General features: G+C 41.7%; 1 protein-coding gene and 1 long non-coding RNA gene across 2 annotated transcripts in view; one reads left to right on the top strand and one right to left on the bottom strand.

Annotated features, from left to right (window-relative positions):
- Positions 1 to 21,347, top strand: part of znf438 (zinc finger protein 438) — a 158,213-nt gene that overhangs the window by 87,899 nt on the left and 48,967 nt on the right. The window contains exon 2 of the mRNA XM_034172375.1: positions 2,739 to 2,836. The gene's annotated coding sequence lies outside the window, so the exon portion shown is untranslated. The remainder of the gene's footprint in view (positions 1 to 2,738; positions 2,837 to 21,347) is intronic.
- LOC117512355 lies at positions 2,735 to 20,949 on the bottom strand. Its single transcript, XR_004561284.1, has 3 exons — positions 20,937 to 20,949; positions 8,540 to 8,544; positions 2,735 to 2,844 (listed from the first exon to the last, which is right to left on the bottom strand). It is a non-coding gene; the product is annotated as an uncharacterized LOC117512355 (long non-coding RNA).

Here is a 21,347-nt window from a genome sequence, read left to right on the forward strand (position 1 = left end):
TCCGCCTTGGCTTCAACTCTCTTACTGCGAGTTCTCCAATTGATGCCATTGTCATGTGACCAACACAGTCTTGCATTTTTTCGGGCCCCATCACAAAAAGCACCCCATTTTTGTGACACTGTTGTTTCATTTTGTATTTATAATCCTCCCCTTCTCTTAACTCTAACATAACCATAGCTTACATGTGTCCCCTCCCCTAAACCTAACCATAACCCCCCATACCCCCATCACCCCACATTTCGTGCCCCGTCACAAAATGAAATTGTGCCCCCATCATGAAACGCACGCCGTTTTTGTTCCCCCGTCACAAACCCATATGCATTTATGTAGTTTCCATAATGCCACCACAAACTGCCATTGAGTCTGGGTTGCATGTGCCTGCTACCAGTGCACACTGATGACACTGTCACTGGTAAGACATAGTAGTGACAAGAACAACATTGTAAATACTTTTTTTTTTTTTGCTTTTTATGATGTGTCGGTCACTAAATTAAATTATTTTAGGTTGGACATTTAACCAACTTTCATTAAAAATGGGTGGACTGATGCTTGGCCAGGGGTCTTCCAGCAAGCGGATATTGTATATCACACACTCGTACTGCATGGATGAAGATTGGCATGTTGTATAGTCAAATTTAAACATTTGAGCTTTAAATGCTGTGCAATTCTGTAGTGCACACCACTTACCACGGCACAGTGCTGTCGCTATGCACCACATACACAGTAATGTAGATGCATGTAAAACATGGTTTACTATGACTTGGATTCTTTTGTTTGTTAGAATCCAATCTCCTCAAAGGCTGTCGACGTTATCTGTACCAAATTTTAAATATGTATGTTTTTGTGCTCATGATTGTGCCCTCGATCTCCCGTGGGGATTTTATTGTAATTGGGTTACCATGATAATGAGAAATTTGAACTTTTCTGTGAGAAATCATGTAAGCTACCAAATATGTGTCCAAATTGGATAAGTACATCTCTCTTTTAATGTTCATATTCAACGGCACCCCTATCCTTATAAGTGCCTCTTCCAAATTTGACATTTCCACCTGATCATACCAGTTTTGAAGTAAGTTCCTTTTCCCCCCACTTTGGCTTTTGAAATAATCCGTGGATTTCACTGCTACAAACATGTGTTTCTTGTTTAAATGTCAAACATTTGGATTGCATGACTTACAGTGATGGAGCTTAGCTTTAAAATGGGCAAATTTAGCAAAATGTGCAAATGTAATGTTGGTTTTATTGCAGTTCTGACAGTGACAAACAAATGTGGTTTTTCCAACTATACTGCCGACTGTTGCCAGAACATTAATGGTCAGGAATCTTCTACAACATTCTTGGAATTCCATGCATAGAGCATCGCAATAGTAATGTGAACAGAGCATAAGAGTTGTTGGGTCTCAAAAAAATAATTCCTATTTGGCAGACCTCCAGATTTGCAGGAAGCTTCACCTTGAACCTCAGCGTTCCACTCGTTATTCTTGTTATTCAGGAATTATGTTTTATTTGCGGACTGGTACCTTGGCAAAGATGAAAGGACAGAAAGGAAGGCTTTGACCAAACATGTAGAATGTTGACAGGTACTCAAAACAGCAGTGTATTTGTGTTCAAGGTTAACACCTGGAAGAGTGGATTTATTCAAGGTAAGCATTTTTGTATGCATTGCTATCCAGTCTCATTAGAATCACTTGTTTAGAAGAGGTGACTTGCTGTGTTGCCTGAACTGAATTCATGGCACACATACAGTCGCTACCACATTTAAGCACCACACGTCCTCTGCTGACTTTTTTCAATAATTTATAGTGACAACTAAAATGACTACTTATTGAACATATGAGTATGGCTCGCCCGAAACATCACATTGGTGTCTATAAAAGGATTTTTGCATGGGAGCTTTTAGGCTGTGCGGATCTTTGCTCTAATTTCATATCTGCCTTACCTTGATCCAGCACGCCGTTTTACACATTTTGGATGTGCCTGTCTTTTTGATTTATATTTATTGAACATGACACAAAATTCCTTTGGTGGTGATCACTTTCCTTATATTTTGCTTGTCTGAAGTATGTGTGTGTGCATGCGAGTCAATGTGCAACTGCACGCAGCTTTTTTCCACGAGTAACAATGGTGTCGGGGTGAATTAGCCCCCCCATGACTGAACACCCGGCTACCTTAGAGAGGCACCACAGGTTCTGCTGACACACAAACGCCACAAACTGTGGCGTCTACTTCTTCTTTCACATTTGCATTTGACCGCCCCCCACCCACGACCACTTTTCCACTCCTGAGTTGCTCTAACAAGGTTGTTGGAAAGGGATAAGACGTGTTAAATGAATAATTTACACAGAGGAGCGCTTCTTATTTATTTAATACGGCTGAATGAGTCTGAGTGGGCAGCCTTCGTCCTCACTTGTACACACACTGTTGACTAAACGAGCTCTAGCTTGGCTTGATGGAGGGACGTCTCAGGCATTTACAGAGAGGAAGAGACAACTTCGAGTTGAGCAGATAATAGCTTGTGCGCACGTATACCTGAAGTGGGACACACAGCTACACTATTGTGAAGTCACTAGGATGTCAAATGTACTTTTATATTCTGATGCAGTCTTCATATGAATCTTTTAAATTCTATTTTCTCATCAGATGTATAACCAATCTTCCCTCCTGCTTGTGATTATTTTTATTTATTTATTTTTTTCATTTTACCATTTGAGGTTGAAGCTTCATGCTTGATTTTACAGGGTGAGTGTGGAGAGGGGCTGGCAGGACCTCAGCGGTGGCACCACCTGGAATCAGATGGAGGAAGGGAGCAGCTAAGGAAGAAGGAATCATTCTGTTGGTAAGAAACTATTTGGCTGATGGTGGCATTGAAATGAAAATTAATCAAATGAGTATAAAAGCACTGTCTGCACCCACTGAGCTGTGAAAGCAAAATTAAAGATCTATTTCATTTTTATTTTTAAAATTGTATTCTTTAAATTAAATAAAAAGTTATCTGTATTGCATTATGGAAAACTATAAAAACATGTTGTAATGTGAACAAGATATATAAGAACGCAGGGGAATATAAAGCAATAAATTTAACTAAACATTAGCAGGCTTTAGACCATAAAAATCAGTTTATGGAGTGAATGATTGAGAATCTCAATGGAAACTTTTCATAAATAATCTCATCAGTCACAATGAAACAGTGTGATCAGACAATGATTTAGAATGACCTGAATGTGTTTTTGTTTTTTTTAATGATTGATTAGTTCAGTCAGACAACTCATTTTTACAGTTTTTATTGTGACAACAGCACATAGTTAGAATTTGGCAGCTAGGCTCTGACCTCATCACTCCCCACAGACACAAGTCATTCCCCTGTCTGAGCCCACATGTGGATACTGGAGTGGAGGCGGGACTGAGAACAGGTGGTATTCGTGGCAGCACAGTGGTTTAGTGGTTCACACTATTGCCTCACAGCAAGATGGTCCTGGGATCGCTTCCCACTTGGGCCTTTCTGTGTGGAGTTTGCATGTTCTCCCCATGTCAGTGTGGGTTTTCGCTGGGCACTCCGCTTTCCTCCCACAATCAAAAACATGCTTATTTAGGGTCTGCTCCTTTCTCTGCCTCTGACCCGGTGTTGGACTGTGGATGCCCCCTCCTTCTAGTGGTTGCATTGTGTCTAACTGTAGTTAGGATAGGTTAAATGCAGAGGACAAAAAAATGTGCAGTGACAATAAAGGGCCTTATACTTCATGGGAAGAGGGGAGAGCTGGGAAATTGAGTCTTATAGTCCTGCTAATTTGCAGGAAATGTTTGGTGAGAGTAAGATGTGAAGTAAAAGTAGAACAAGGCACGTCAAGTTGTCTGCCAGAACTAGCTCATGGGTTCACCCCATTTCAGTTAGACAACTCAAATTTGATCATCTTTGTTATGATGCCATCATATAGAGTTTGGCAGCTGGGCTCCAACCTTATCACTCCCCACACATACCTGTGATGTCAGGGAGTGATTATTTGCTATACAAATAATTTCCCCAAAACCTGCATGAATTCTGAGCCCTGAACTACTGAGTGGGTATACTACCTGGAGGACTGTTAGGCATGGACCTGACACTTGCCATGATGCCGTTCCCATCGTGCCCCTTAGTTTTGAGGGGAAAATTACTTTGTGTTTGACTGACTCCTTGCCTTGCACATTCCCCTGAGGACCTGTATTCAAAGGAATAATTCTACCTAATGACTGCTATGTATAATTCCTAGACCTTGCAATGGGATTTCCTCAAGCCCCTTAGCTATGAGAATATGTCACCAGGTGGAACTTTATTAAGCATGACATTAGGGTCTGCTTGTTTCTTTTTCCTTGGCCAAGGCAGTGTCTCCATTTCTGGAACACTGGACTGTGGCTGCCCACTGTTCCTTGTGATTGGATTGTGTCTAACTATATTTAGGATGGGATAAATGCAGAGGACAAAGTTGGTTGCATGTGTCTATGTATGTACAGTGACAAAGGCCCTGCTGTTCTTCTTTGCGAGTGCATGGCACTTTCGCCATATGGTCACTCTCTTGACCCCTTAGTTATGGGGAGAAAGTGCTACCAATTGAAACTGTTATGCGAGGCCATGGCTCTTCTCCTGAGTCCACTTGACTCTGAGGGGAATTTTCCAGCCACTGAACTGCTATGTGAAGGTCCAGCACCTTTCACTCTTGTGGACCCCAGCTGCAATGATAACCCTACCGTTATCATTGCAGCTGAGCCAATTAACAAGCCAAATATAGATGGGTGAATCAGATAATCATGAACCCTTTGTTGCATTAGGGCCCCTTTACACATAGTGCGAATTTGGTCGATTTGCACATAAAGTGCACTTGAAACAGGAATGGTGTGCAAAATGTGTAAAAATCGTACCTGCCTCGAACGCCTCATATACCTGTTGCTATAACTATTTGCACACACCAGCGGCTGAAAGACAAAGTGTGCGCTCTGTGAGTCCACTGAGCCCTCTCATGGCAGGTGTCAGCCAAATTCTAGGTGACACACACAAACATCTAACAGCGCTCACTTGGCACTTAGAAAATGTGTGACCATTCGCACTGTTAACACGACAACAGTCAGCATACAATCATTGTCGTGCTAGCAGTGAAATTTGTCTAAAGGCCCCACGAGTGTGACTTTGGTCTGTGCGCTAAACTGACAGACGCGGCCACTGACTGAAGCAGCTGTGGAGATCTGTGGATCTGGAAATCCCTGTTGGACAGCATGTACTTGTTTGGACAGACATGGACTAACTGCCCACTGTGACGTGCATGTGTCTGATCCTGTCATCATGTGTACATAAAAAAAAAAAAAAAACATAGCAGAGGGGACGGGCTGCAGCAAGCAAGCCCGCACACAGCGTGCACATTGACAGGATACCCCCAGGTTGAAACGGACCGTCAGATCTTAACATGCAGCAGGTGATATGACATCACCCACGTGAGCTCTGTTCCACATGACGCAGTGTCTGTGCTGCGGCATTCCGTCCACAAGACACGCGTGGGCCGGCTGGCCGCACCGGAGCGGCAGATGTGGACATGAGAAGAGTGAACTGCTTCATCATTCGTGTCATTTCATGACTGTATGTCTCTGATTGTGGGTCATCTACAGAGGAACAGACGGATCATATTTGTATTGCTCGCTTGATAAATGTGGTGTTTTTATATGATGTGTGGGTTTATTTAATTTTAAATACGTCCATCTCCTTCCTCATATCAGGCAGGTTCCCGCAGCTTTCACAGGACAGCAATCGTAGCTCAGTGGTAAAGTTTCTGACTGGCAATCAGAGCTTTTGGAAGGTGCAGGTTCGAGTCCCGTGGTGGCATGTAATTTTTTTTTTCAACAACTGCGCGATGTGGTTACATATCGCGCAGCTGCTGTGAAAAGTTGCTGTGCTCCTGCGTGCACAAAATCATTGCAGCATGTATTTTTTTTTATTATTTATTTATTTCTTCACAGCAGCTGCATGATGTTGTAACCACACTGTGCAGCTGCTGGCAGTGTGTTCCCACATGCATGAACTGTCACACCGGCATCGTGCATGCCTGCAGTGTTTTGTGGTTTGATCATACGAGCTGTTTCACCGTGAGTCACCCTGAGTTGTACTTTAATCGCACTATGTGTGAAGGGGCCCTTAATGGTATGAATTGGAAAGCAGCTGCAAGTTCGTGCAACATAAATCCAAGATCTTGGGTATCTGTGCCCATTGTTGATGAATAGGATAGCTAACTGATGGATCAAGGGGTGATGATACAGGCATTTCATCATGGAAGAGAGAAGACAGCAGATGGTTAATTATTAGTGATGATATTTTGAGGATCTTCGCAAGATCTGTCCTCAGTAGAGTATCCAAGAACAATTACATATATTCCTTTATGCATACATCAGAAATGATGAGAGTTTGCTGAGGATTACCAATGCTAAATGGCCGAAAAATAGTAGGAGCTTCCATCACTGTATTAATATATGGAAAAATGATTTAACATGGCTCAGTTTTCACCACTGAGATGAGAATAAGTAGTCTTCCATTGGCCAGACTAAGCATGATGTGGGACTGCATCCCGATAGCTTGGCTTTGAAACTTGCGTATGAATATTGTGGAATGCCGATGAAGAGAAGGAGGAATCCTACTAAGGAGTACAGTTGATCTTGTTGGGTATATTCCGCACTTGCAAGTTCTGTCTATGGTGAAATGGTGGAAGCTGCTTCACTAATGGTCTTCTATAGGAGACCATTAGTGGAGCAAAATTGTATAAATATATGGGGAAGCAACTTGCTTTGATCCTGACCTACTTGTGGTGAAATAATGTGAAGCAGTCTGACCATAGCCTAGAGCTCACACAGTTATGGCCTTCAGATGCAGGTAAATGGAAGGATTTCCTAGGAAGCTCAGAGGTGTTGGGTCTTTGCAAATGTTGTGGAGCTACATCTCTGTCCTTCACTTGAATGTTGCAGAATTTTAATTAATGAACGTGCTTGATTACTACGACATGCATGATAAGAGAATGAGAAGAGACTCGCATGAGGAAGACCAAATACGAGGCTCTATATGTGCTTGATAATGATTTTGTCTAACCCAAGTCAAACAAAATCCAAACTCAAAAGGTTCTACAAGTGCTTGGCATGCAAAAGAGCCATTCAGTTGAATAGAGGATATGATGTGCTTGAAAGCTTGCCTGAGAATGCAGTTTAAGCTGCTAATACAACAAAATCAGCTATTTGATTGACCGAACTAGGCCTAATTAATAAAAGCATCTCACAGGAGAAGGTACCTAAAATGCATGTAGAATTGAACACCACAAGACCATTTGCAATAATGGATTGATGGCTGCCATTAATGGTTCGTAGTATAGTGGTGTTGACCTGAAATGCTATAATTTTCTGTGTCCGTGTGTTGCTCTACCATGAGCGAGAATCAGCTCTCTTAAAACGAATACAGAGCAGGGAAATTAGAGTCGTTATTCAATGTCAGTTTACCGGACACCTGTAAAGCACTCATTAGTAAATAAATCCCACAAAATCATGAGAAGGCAGAATTAAGGCAAAACTGGCATATCATTAACAGTAGATGTAATCAGAATCATTATTAATAACATAATCGATCAATCAATCAATCAAAGTTTATTTATCTAACCTTTTTCACAGCCCAGAGGGTGACAGAAGTGCTTCACAGACAAATAAAAAACATAGAGAATAACTTAAGACAATGATATAATAAACAAATTTGAAACATATACATCAGTAAAAATATACATCCAAAATATTTGCAGATAAGAACCAAATAACACGTCAGAGCGCTGCTGGTTGTGCAAAAGCCATTTTAAAAAGGAAGGTTTTTAATTTAGATTTAAAAAGACCCAGCTCAGTCGTGGCGCGGATCTCGGGGGGAGCTTGTTCCACAGTCTGGGTGCGGCCACAGAGAAAGCATGGGCTCCCCAGTGGCGGTATCTGGACCTCAGAACCTCAAAACTCTACTTTGGTCCAGATGTGTCTCAGCAGCTCGGCTAAGTATGGTGCGGCCAAACCATTCAGAGCTTTAAACACAAACATAAGAATTTTAAAATCAGTTTTAGTCCAAACTGGAAGCCATTGCAGAGCGTAGAGGACTAGGCTGATGTGGTCGCGTCTACGTGTGTTAGTTAACAGACGTGCTGCAGCATTTTGAACCAGTTGAAGTCGACTGAGGGAAGACTCCAACGTGAAGCCCATTGCAATAGTCCAGCCGAGAACTAATAAAAGCATGAATGGCCTTTTCCAGATCTACATGATTTAAAAAAGGGTTCACCTTCGCTAAAAGCCGTAGTTGATAAAAGCTTGATTTGACCACAGAGTCAATTTGTTTGTCGAAGTTAAAACCTCTGTTAAATATCACCCCAAGATTTCTGACAGTGGGTTTAACCAACAATCCCCCAATGTCCATTATCTGTGAGTCACCAAAGAAAATACACTCAGTCTTGTCTTCATTTTGGTTTAGGATATTCAAAGACAACCATTGTTTTATTTGCGCGGTACAGCTGGCCACCCTGCCTCTAGTGACCGTGTCAGTTTGTTCCAACGGGATGTAGATTTGAATGTCAATCTTTTTCTTGAAATAACTGTATTCCCGTGTCTTTGTGTCTCAATGTCAACCATGTCTTAACAAACGCACACTTTCTGTTAAAACTATGTAAGAGTAAGTACACCTCTTTGTATATCCCACCTTCAAACACCGCCTCATACGACCATCCATGAAAAATATACTTAAGCTCACAATTTTCTATAGGAATACAAACTTGCTACAGGCACTCCACTAGTATTTTTAAGTCAAGTAAATTGAAGTCTGGGAGCATGTGCTGGTGCTGTGCTTTTCCGCATCCATGACACCACAGAACCACTGTGGGTCCTGGATGACAACAACTGGCCCATTCCCACAATTTGTTTTGTTTTATTTATTTTTAGAACACTGAAAAATAAATATAAATAATTCCTAATATATAACTTTTTAAGCTTGTTGTGGTCAAATGATGGCAGTTGGAGGTTTCCATTCCCTCATTTTTGCAGCTGAAAATGCAATGCCATGTACGTCTGCAAATATGGGAGGTGATGGTCTCGTGGTTGTGTTGGGCTTAAGACCAGAGGATCCTGGGGTCAAAACCCAGCCAGACCAGAAAATCACTAAGGGCTCTTGGACAAAGTTCTTAATCCCCTAGTTGCTCCCGGTCTGTAGTGAGTGTATTGCATGGCAGCACCCCGACATTGGTGTGTGAATGTGAGGCATCATTGTAAAGCGCTTTGAGCTTCTGATGCAGATAAATAATTGAATAATTAATTTGCATTTTATTGCATGAAATACGTATTTCATCACCAACCGGTAATAATTCTGTCTCTCACAGACCTGTTAGTTTTTTTATGAAGCTCTCTTATTCTGCACTCTTTACCTGTATTAATTGAACCTGTTTGAACTCATTACCTGTATTAAAGATACCTGTCCACACACTCAATCAATCAATCACAGTCCAACCTAACCACCATGGCCAAGACCAAAGAGCTGTCTATGGACATCAGGGGCAAATTTGTAGACCTACACAAGGCTGGGATGGGCTACAGGACAATAGGCAAGCAGCTTGGTGAGAAGACAACAATTGCTGGTGTAATTATTAGAACATGGAAGAAACACATGATGATTGCCAGTCTTCCTCAGTCTGGGACTTCATGCAAGATCTCGCCTCTCGGGGTAAGGATGATTCTGAGAAACCCCAGAACTACACGGGAGGACCTGATGAATGACCTGAAGAGAGCTAGGACCACAGTCACAAAGATTACATTAGTAACACATGATGCCATCATGGTTTAAAAACCTGCAGGGCAGCAAGGTCCCCCTGCTGAAGCCAGCACATGTCCAGGCCCATTTGAAGTTCACCACTGACAAACTGGATGATCCAGTAGAGGCATGGGAGAAGGTCATGTGGTCAGATGAGACCAAAATAGAGCTTTTTGGTATCAACTCCACTCACCGTGTTTAGGGGATGAGAACAACCCCAAGAACACCGCCCCAACTGTGAAGCATGGTGGGTGGAAAAATCATTTTTGGGGGTGCTTTAGAGCAAAGGGGGCAGGACAACTGCACTGTATTGAAGGGAGGATGGATGGGGTCATGTATCATGAGATTCTGGCAAACAACCTCCTTCCCTCACTAAGGGCATTGAAGATGGGTCGTGGCTGGGTCTTCCAGCATGACCATGATCCGAAACACACAGCCAGGGCAACTAAGGAGGGGCTCCGCAAGAAGTATTTCAAGGTCCTGGAGTGGCCTGGCCAGTCTCCAGACCTGAACTCTATAGAAAATCTTTGGAGGGAGCTGAAACTTGAAACCTGAAGGATCTGGAGAAGATCTATGTGGAGGAGTGGACCAAAATCCCTGCTGCAGTGTTTGAAAACTTGGACAAGAATTACAGGAAATGTCTGACTGTTGTGTGGGCCGCTGAAGAGGAGGTACTGCTGGCCCACCACCACCAGAGGGCGCCCTGCCTGGAGTGCGGGCTCCAGGCACCAGAGGGCGCTACCGCATCATGGGAGTAATCTGGGTGACAGCTGTCACCCATCTCCAAACACAGCTGTTTCTACTCAGCACCGAGGTATATCAGGAGGACGGCGTCTCCACCTCAGTGCCGAGATATCGCCTTAAGACTGAGGTAACATTCTCTGCCTTCATATTCTGAATAACCAGCTAAGATTTGTAAACCGTTTCAGGACTGCTGACTACTAACAGCTAAATTGCTTGAATAAGTACTCACCTTCCTGCTGTATATTGTCAAGAGGTGGAGGCGGCTTCTCCCCTCTCCGTGGCTGGGTGCTGTCGCATCCACATCTGTGTGTTGTTGCTCTCTCCTGCCAGCAGTACCGGATCCGACGAGCGGAGGCAGTGGCCACCTGGGAATTCGGGACTTGGCGGTTCCAGTATTTCCGGGGGTCGGTGGCAGAGGAGATCTGGGTGGTTCCGGTTCGACTGAGACGGATGTCTCCTACCTTCGAGCCTGCCCACACGACACCAGTGGAATTCGGTGTAAACCCAAAGTGTCAATTGTTGTATTGGTTGTGCATTTTCACAACAGTAAAAATTGTTATTTACTTTCTCCATTGTCCGTTCATTGCGCCCCCTGTTGTGGGTCCGTGTTCCTACACTTTCACAACACTGACCTCTGTAATCGCAAACAAAGGTTTCTGTACCAAATATTAAGGTCTGTTTTTCTACTGTATCAAATACTTATGCAATAAAATGCAAATTAATTATTTAAAAATCATACAATGTGATTTTCTGAAATTCTCTCTCTCACAGTTGAAGTGTGCCTACGATAATAATTACAGACCTCTTCATCCTTTGTAGGTGGGAAAACAGCGGATCAAATACTTATTTGCCTCAGTGTATCTCATGGCAGTTGTAAAACTTTGATTGTTTCATATGCTCTGTGTGATAAATCCAGCACATACGCTTACATTTGCTTCTTCCTTAACCCTCTGGGGCCGACTCCATCGTATACGATGGCTAAGACCAAGCTTTACTAAATTATAAATAACTTTTGAATGATATGAGATAGAAACGTACTTTTTTTTTTGCTGAAAAGTTAACTCCGCGGACTTTCGAGCCAGCCATCGGCCATCTTTGTACTCCTCATAGAAGTTGTGTGATGATGTGCGCAATGTGAGTGTCCAATCGGAATTGGTTCACCGTCACATGGTTTTCCATAATCCAATCGTAGGGCAGATTTACCTCACATGAAAAGCCAAGGATCGTTTTCAAGAGTGATATGTTACTAGTTGGCCCGTTTGAATAGCCCCCTGGGTGCTCCAATGAGTACATACTATTAGTACATACTCAGTACGCCCTGCACCATTACTCACAGCGATCAGTGAAAGCAGGAGCAGACGCTCCAATGAGTACATACTATTAGTACATACTCAGTACGCCCTGCACCATTACTCACAGCGATCAGTGAAAGCAGGAGCAGACGGAGAGCCTCTGATGACAATCTCACGTGCGCAAACAAACAATGTGTAACTATCAGGATTGCTCCACTAGTTTGCATATGAATGTTACTCGATAATGCTATTGCTTTCTCTGCGTAAAGCACTGTTTAACATATCAATGGACAACAAAACGCATAGACCATTTTGTATATATTGTTCAAAATGTGCATTTGTGTTTATTGTTTGAACCTTTTTGTTGTTCAGTCTTTCACACAAAACCTCAAATTACCTTTATAAAGTGTCAAAACAGTTGTTTATTATAGTTTATGTGTTTTGAATAAATGTGTGTGGAAAATTATTTTTCGCTTTATTTTTTCTTTGCCTATTTTTGATTGTAAACCTTTATTACACTTATAAAACACAACATAAACATACACGAGGTTTGTTAGAAAAGTATCCGACCTTTTTATTTTTTGCAAAAACCTGATGGATTTGAATCACGTGTGCTTGCATGAGCCAAGCTTGAACCTTCGTGCGCATGCGTGAACTTTTTCACGCCTGTCAATTGCGTCATTTGCTGGCAAGTAGCCTTTGTGTGAGGACGTGTGTTGTGCTCTCTGTGGATTTTCATTGCAAGGAAAATGGCGGAACGACTGGAGCAGCGCTACTGCATCAAATTTTGCCAGAAACTGGGCGACAGCCCGGTGGAAACCATTTGGAAGATTCAGACGGCTTTCGGTGGCTTTTCAGTCGTGTGACTGTATGAGAAATTGTGTAAGAGGTGGGCATCATTTTTCGGAGTCCAGCATGTTCTATGAGACTTCAACACGGAGGTGCTTTTGCTCCGCTGTTAGCTTCTTTGGCATGAATTTCACCACCACTCTTTTCGTGGCCAAATCTTCACAGTGGAATGTGCCGAAAAAGTGTTGATGTCCACCTCTTCTGCAATTTCTCGGATAGTCACACGATGGTCCCGCATCACCACAGCATTCACTTTGGAAATGATCTGGTCATTTCAGCATGTTGATGGCCAACCGGAGCGTGGCTTGCTCTCCACCGTTGTGCGGACATCTTTAAATCGGTTGTACCACTCCTTAATCTGTGTGATGCCCATAGGATCATCACCGAAAGCCGTCTGGATCTTCCGAATGGTTTCCACCTGGCTGTCGCCCAGTTTATGGCAAAATTTGATTCAGTAGTGCTGCTCCACTCGTTCCGCTATTTTCCTTGCAATGAAAATCCGCCGAGAGCACAACACACGTCCTCACACAAAGGCTGCTTGCCAGCAAATGACGCAATCGACAGGCATGAAAAAGTTCACGCATGCGCACGAAGGTTCAAGATTGGCTCATGCAAGCACACGTGATTCAAACCCATCAGGTTTTTGCAAAAAATAAAAAGGTCGGATACTTTTTTAACAGACCTCGTATATTTTGAAAGCACAGATTGTCCTGAAAAAAAAAAGACATAAAACTTGATTGTGGGATGCAGGGAGAGCTGTTAACAGCAATAATAAAACATTTATGCCAGGCGAATGAACTGTCCAAACATTGCCCTCGGACCCCAGAGGGTTAAAGCTCTCACTATGTGACTGTGACCAGAGTGGAGTCGTGAAGCTCTGTATCAAATTTCAGAACCAAGTTTTCTTTTGGTGTGTTTTTTGGTACATTTTGGTACATTTCAATAAAATCCAGAAAACAGTGTTTTCTTTTGGTGTGTTTTTTGGTACATTTCAATACAATTCAGAAAACAAAATTTCATCTCTCCCTCAGGGTAAAGTTATTTATCCACCTAAGCACAAATCAGCAGCCCTTTCAGCTAAGCAGGCACACAGACAGTAAATATGCAAACACAAGAATGTGGCTAGCCAAGTCAGCCCCTCCCCTGAGGTGTTCTGAGACTTCCTTGTTTACATAACAGAAGTAGCTCTCCACAGGGGATCTTGGGGTCATTTGACTTCCTGTGGGCCTTAGAGGTAGATTGGTCATTTGACCAGTCCTTGGCCTTGTGAGTGTTAATGGTTTATTTTCATGATTAAGTGCTCCTCAGGCACTTTGTATAACTCATTCTGCCTCCTCCTTGTCCTTCCCTTCTTGTCACTCCAGCAGTGAACAGGCACTGTGAATTCAAGTGTTTTGGAGGTGTGGCCTTGAAAGGAGGGCTGAAGACGAAGTGCATGGTGGGAATCGATTTTAACCACTCAGATGTTTCTTGCTTGTATTTATTTATATTGTTCCTCTTTTCTCTTCAGTGATGTAGAAAGATGAAGTTGTTTCATTGTTCCAATGAAAGTTAAAAAACAAAATAAAAGTGAGCAGAACAGTGGCTTTGTGGTTGGCACATTGCCTCACAGCAGGAAAGTCATGGGTTCCTTTCTGAGTGGAGTTTGCATGTTCTCCCTGTGTTTGCGTGGGTTCCCTTTGGGTGCTCCTTTCTCATCCAAAAAATGCAGGATAGGTGAGTTGGTAACCCTAAATTGACGTAGGTGTGTGCGCGAGTGTGAATTCACTTCTGTCTGTATGTGGCCCTATGATAGATTGCCATCCTCCCCAGGGGGTACTTTGCCTCATGCTCTCTGGCTGCTGGGATAGGTGGGAACGGCTGGGTGTGATGCTGAACGGAAAAAAAAAAATCTTGTGGAAATCCCATTTAAGTTGCATTCAGTCAAACATGGCAAGGAGTGTGGCAGGTTTGGGGAAGGCTAGAGAAGTACTTCATTCTAAATTAGTGTGTATTATTGACCGTTCACTCGCTCTCTCTGAACGACTCTGTAGTGGTCTGGAGTAACAACTATTCAAGCAATTTACAACCTTTGTACATACTACAGAAGGGCAGTTAGGGTTTACATTTTGTGGGGTATGGGATGTACATGAACACTGTTTTTGAAGTTGCATGCTTTGAAATTCAGAGACCTGGTTATATTTAAAATTGCACAGATTGTGTAAAAAGCAAAAATAATTTACTTCTGAGCAATATTAAAAAAAATTGTGATAGGGAGGGGGTTCACATTTTAGTGGGCCAGCCAAGTATTGCATAATGCTCTAGAAAAAACTAGGATGCAACTGGCTTGTTTATAGCAGGCATACACCATAGATATATGGCATATATCAGGGGTGCCCAAGTTCGGTCCTCGAGATCTACCTTACTGATACTCTTAGTTGTCTCCCTGCACCAACACATCTGAATCTAATGAAAGGCTCATTAAAAGCCTACTAACAAGTCTTTCATTGGATTCAGGTGTGTTGGAACCCCTCGCATATATGATAGTAATACACACCAGGGTGATGACACTTCCAATTTTGAGTTTGGTCATTTACAAGATCACAAAACTTCAAATTAGGTAAAATTTTACATATGTTCTGATTTTGGCAGTGTGCATTCTTTTTATTCTTATATATATATATATATATATATATATATATATATATATATATAAGGCTTTTGATGACATGTATCTAATATACTTAAATATGTTTTTCCCAGTGACAGCATCTTTGTGAGATCACAAAAGGAGCAATAACAAGGCACATACGAGTATTAGGCATGATTAAAAAATACAAGTGATCACTTCACAAAAAGTTTCACAAGAAAATTGTATTATAATGTATTTTATTACTGTAATTATACAGTTCAGTTACTAAAACAATAAATTATCAAAACCCTGCAAGAGACGGAAAGAAATACAACAATTTGAACATAGAAATCTTGGCAAATTTGAACTTTTTTGACCTTAGAAATTACCTTGAACCCCAAAATTCACAATGTCATCCACCCACATATTTTTACTGCCCTATATCAGAACTGTTTGTGATGGATGCCTGGCATGAACATGCCAATGGTGTTCAAGGTGTAATATTCAAGATAGGCTGGTCCACTATTTAAGAAAAACATGGAATTTGAGACAAGCACTGTGTTCATACAACTACAATGAGTATGTGTATTTCAGCTTGTGGAGTACAAAAGGAACACTTTAAGAATGTGTGCAGAGGAGGAGGGGTTATGCTGAGAGAGATGTGTGTGTGTGTGTATATGTATGTGTGTGTGTATGTATATATATATATATATATATATATATATATATATATATATATATATATATATACACACACACACACACAGTGCTGTGAAAAAGTTTGTGCTCTTGAGCTTTTACAGCCCCAATTCCATTGAAGTTGGGCCGTTGTTTAAAATGTAAATAAACAGAACACAGTGATTTGATAAGTGTCAAGGAGCATCCCCAAAAGGCTCAGCCATTCACAAGCAAAGATGGTGCGAGGATCATCACTTTGTGAACAACTGTGTGAAAAAAAAATTCCAATAGTTTAAGAACAATGTTTCTCAATGTTCAGTTGCAAATAATTTAGGGAGTCCATCATCTACAGCCCATCATACAGTCAGAAGATTCAGAGGATCTGGAGAACTTTCTACATGTAAGCGGCAAGGCCAAAAACCAACATTGAATGCCCGTGACCTTCGATCCCTCAGGCGGCACTGCATTAAAAACCGACATCATTGTGTAAAGGATCTTACCAGGTGAGCTCAGGAACACTTCAGAAAACCATTGTCAGTTAACACAGTTCGTCGCTACATCCACAAATGCAAGTTAAAACTCTACCATGCAAAGCGAAAGCCATACATCAGCAACATCCAGAAACGCCACTACCTTCTCTGGGCCCGAGCTCATATGAAATGTACAAAGTGGAAAAGTGTGCTGTGGTCTGATGAGTCCACATTTCAAAATGTTTTTAGAAATCATGGACGTCGTGTCCACAAAAGAGGAAAAAGACCATCCACATTGTTAACAGCATTAAGTTCAAAAGCCAGCATCTGTGATGGTTTGGGGGTGTGTTAGTGCCCATGACATGGGCAACTTACACATCTGTGATGGCACCATCAATGCTGAAAGGTACATCCAGGTTTTGGAGCAGCACATGCTGCCATCCAAGCAACGTCTTTTTCAGGAACGTCCCTGGTTATTTCAGCAAGATGCCAAGCCACATTCTGCACGAGTTACAACAGCGTGGCTTCATAGTAAAAGAGTATGGGTACTAGACTGGCCTGCCTGCAGTCAAGACCTGTCACCCATTGAAAATGTGTGGCGCATTATGAAGCACAAAATATGACAACGGAGACTGCAGACTGTTGAACAACTAAAGTCGTACATCAAGCAAGAATGGGAAATAATTCCACCTACAAAGCTTCAACAGTTAGTGTCCTCAGTTCTCAAACGCATATTGAGTGTTGTTAGAAGGAAAGGTGATGTAACACAGTGGTAAACATACCACTGTCCCAGCTTTTTTGAAACGTGTTGCAGGCAGCCATTTCAAAATGAACAAATACTTGCACAAAAATAAAGTTTATCAGTTTGAACATTAAATATCTTGTCTTTGTGGTGTATTCAACTGAATATAGGTTGAAGAAGATTTGCAAATCATTGTATTCTGTTTTTATTTACATTTAAACAACGTACCAACGTCTTTGGAATTGGGTTTGTACATGTTTGATTTTTTTTTTTAGGATATCAAAATACAAAAAAAAGGAAAAAAGATATTCACTTTTTATATTATTATATAATTTATATTAAAAATTCTAAAATTATGCCTGCCTTTCTGAGTGGAGTTTGCATGTTCTCCCCATGTTTGCATGGGTTCTCTCCGGGTACTCCAGCATCCTCCCACTTTTGATGACATGCAGGTTAGTTGATTTGGAAAATTTAAATTGTCCGTAGGTGTGCGTGCGGGTGTGAACTTGTTTGTCTATATGTGGTCCTGCGACAGACTGGTGTCCTGTCCAGGATGTACCCCGCCTCATGCCCTGTGACTGCTGGGATTGGCACTATGGAAACACCAGGTGACCACAGCAGTTGTAACTGTTTGAGTGTGGTTTCTTCTTCTTTGCGATTTATGTGCTGTCTCAAGAGTTAAGTTTATTGTTATTTGGGGTTCCGGGCTAAATCCTGTCAGTGATATCTGCACTATATTGAAAAATCATTTGAAATTTTCGTTGGTTGGAAAAATGTGTACAAATGTATTTTGGTGTAGCAGCACCGTGGCTTACTGGTTTACACTGTTGCCTTACAGCAAGAAGGTTATGTGATCAATTCCCACCTGTGGCCTTTCTGTGTCGAGTTTGCATGTTCTCCCTGTGTTTATGTGGGTTCCCTCCGGGTGCTCTGGCTTCCTCCCACATCCAAAGACATGCAGGTTAGGTGGATTGGGAACTTTAGACTGCGTTTACACATAGGCAGGACGTGTTATGAATGTCATATTTGCATCATTCTTGGCACATTCCTGACATTCTTAATGTGGCTTAACGCATTTGAATAGGTTTCTTAATAATGCATTTTGGTGCGTGATCCTCGTGATTTTCATGGAGCATGTTTTTGGTGTCAAAAAATCTTCCACGAATGTCACGCACCACCCTCATTTCGCCTCATGTCGTGGAGTTCGCAACCGAACGTGCTGATCCGTCTTGATTAGTGGTGATGCTTAATAGTATGACAGCATTCTTCTCTGACGTGTGCACAATTAAATCCTGCTGTACCGCATTCAGTTTAATTGCTGCAGTATGCTGATGGACAGTGACGCCAAGTCGGCTAAAAGCCTTGTTCCAGTGCTCATCAGCGTGCTTCTGCAGGTTCTACCTGCTGCTGTGCCTGATGTTTTGGAAAATGAGCGAGACGAGAGCCTCGTGGAGCCACACGTCTCGCTCTCTGTCTCCTCCTCCTCTCTGTGCCACTCCATAGCATAGAGCCCAACTAAGCATGCAGTCACAAAGTTCTTCTGCTGTGGATTAATCTGGATTTTGAGGAGCAAACTGGAGCGATCTGAATTACTCAGCAGCTGATGGTAGGATGAATATGGGCTTGTGTGTGCAGACAATTTGCCTCATTCACAGTGTGATAGAACATAACATTGCGCTGTTATGCGCAATAGTGCAGAATGGCACGCAACAGTGAGGAACACTGATGGTAATTCGCCAGTAACACGTGCCATTAAGCGTAACACATGGTAACAGGTTGCAGCAGTTCCTGAGGACACCTGACAGCTCTGTCCCAAATCATCACATTCGTGATCAGCGGTCAAGAATGTATACTTCGTGGCACTTGTGACTTGTCGTCATGTGTAAACGCAGCATTAAATTGTTGGTAGGTGTGCGTGCGGGTGTGAATGTGATTTCTCTGTCTATATGTGGCCTTGCGACAGGCTAGCATCTGTCTAGGGTGTATGTACCCCGCCTCAAGCCCTGTGACTGCTGGGTGAGGCTCCAGCCCCTCGTGACCCTTAACTGGAGTAAGCAGGTATAGAAATTAGATGGATATTTTGGTATATTTACAAATCTTTATAATTTGTGAAATATAGTGTACTGATCTATAGGTTAGATGGAGCATGTGTAAAAACTGTCTCTTTGCAAGTTTTTAACTGTATGTTCTTTTGTTGTGAAAGAAATCAAACTTATTTGTGACCTGATTTCAAGCTGACCACAGCCTTCCTTCTCTTCTTACACAGAATATGAATATCTCTTTCACACTAGCGTGGTGATGTAATTCAAAGCTGTATCTGTGGTCAGTGTAAAAGGATCAGATGACCCATGTTAATGACCCTTCTGTTCACCTTGGTCAGACCTGAATTTGATTAAATGAGTTACATGACCTGAGTCGTGACAACAGATTCATATTAGCGCATATCATTTACTTCACAATCATTTAAATAGCCCCTCAGTATGTATCTGGGAGGATGTTGAAGTGAATGGATTAATCATTGTTTCCTCAAATCATTGTTTCCGTGTGTGTGTGTGTGTGTGTGTGTGTGTGTGTGTGTGTGTGTGTGTGTGTGTGTGTGTGTGTGTGTGTGTGTGTGTGTGTGTGTGTGTAATGTTTCAATAAATGGTGAGACACATAGAGTGGAAAAACATTAAGTGCTCACAAAAGCAGCATGCATATTTTATTGGAGAAATAAACTGTAACCTATAAATTTTGCACATTATGGTTCATTTCTACATTACAAAGTGTACTTTAACATTTTTTAAAAATTACCTCAATCAGTTAAGGTGGTATTGTGTTGGAGCAGTTTTCACTTTGCTGATCAGGTTTTTTTTCCCCCTGATATTTTTGAAAAGAGTGGTTATCTTGGGCCTGTGTGTGTTTGGGGGGGGTGGCAGGAGGGGGCTGTTGAACTGATCTATGAATCTAATTTATTAAAAAAATCAAAAATTTGTTATGAATATTTTATGAATAAAAATGTAATAATCTGAAGCAGTTTAAAATAATCTGTCGGGTCTAAACAATGTTTATAGTGGAAGAATGTCTGTGCAAGCACTTATAGAATTGTAGGACTTTGAAGATATTTAGCATTTAACCTTAAACACATGAAAATTTAAAAGTTAAATTAAAACATGTTTTGCATTGTGTAGCCGTTTAGTGTTGTATAATACAGACAATTTTCATTTTTTGATCAGCTCTTTGAAAGATAAAACCTAGGTGACAAACTTTATGATTTAAAGTTTTGAGCTTTTGCGTGTTTGAAATTTTTTAGGGCATCAAAAAGCAAAGCAGGCTTTTTATTAGGGATGTTCCGATCAGGTTTTTTTCTCCCGAACAGGTGGTTTTAATTTATAGATGAAAGGTTTCTAAAGAAACATTTATTGATTTAGCTATTTTAATTACAAGTGTTCTAAACTTTTTTTAAACAGTAATCAGACATTTTGAGGTAACAAACAACAACAACAAAAAACATTTCCAAGGATTTTTCTTCAGACACGTGGTTTCTGCACTGATCTGTGGTTCAAATCCCCGCCTGACTGGAAAATCACTAAGGGCCCTTGGGCAAGGTCTTTAATCCCCTATTGCTCTCGGTGTGTAGTGAGTGCCTTGTATGGCAGCACCCTGACATCGGAGTGAATTTGAGGCATAATTGTAAAGCACTTTGAGCATCTGATGCAGATGGAAAAGCCTTATATAAATGCAGTCCATTTACCATTTGTACAGATCAGTGGTTTCTGCCACTAGTCTTCTGTGTTTTGGCCCGACGCGTCATTCCTATTGGACAGCGTGACGCTACGTCACAGCTCAGAGCTTTGAAAGTTCAAAAGTCAACTTGAAAAGTAAAAGGAAAAAAAAAAAACAACTTACATTTGGCGTCCTGACAGTCCTCAGTGTCCCTCTGATGCTTTATCAGTGTTAAACAAGTTCAGAGCAGCGCAGTGTCCGTGAATGAAGACGGAAGCTCTTTAAGACGCGCTCCTAAATGTGATGAGTGCGCACGTCGCTCGTGCACACCATTTCTCGCTCCGTTTTGCAGACAGACGATCACAGTACAATTAGTTTTTTCTTTTTGTTAATCAGATGACAGATCGTCGTCCCGAGGACTTGGTCAGCACCGGGTCCT

Source organism: Thalassophryne amazonica, chromosome 1 (genome assembly GCF_902500255.1).
Source record: "Thalassophryne amazonica chromosome 1, fThaAma1.1, whole genome shotgun sequence".
Lineage (NCBI taxonomy): Eukaryota > Metazoa > Chordata > Actinopteri > Batrachoidiformes > Batrachoididae > Thalassophryne > Thalassophryne amazonica.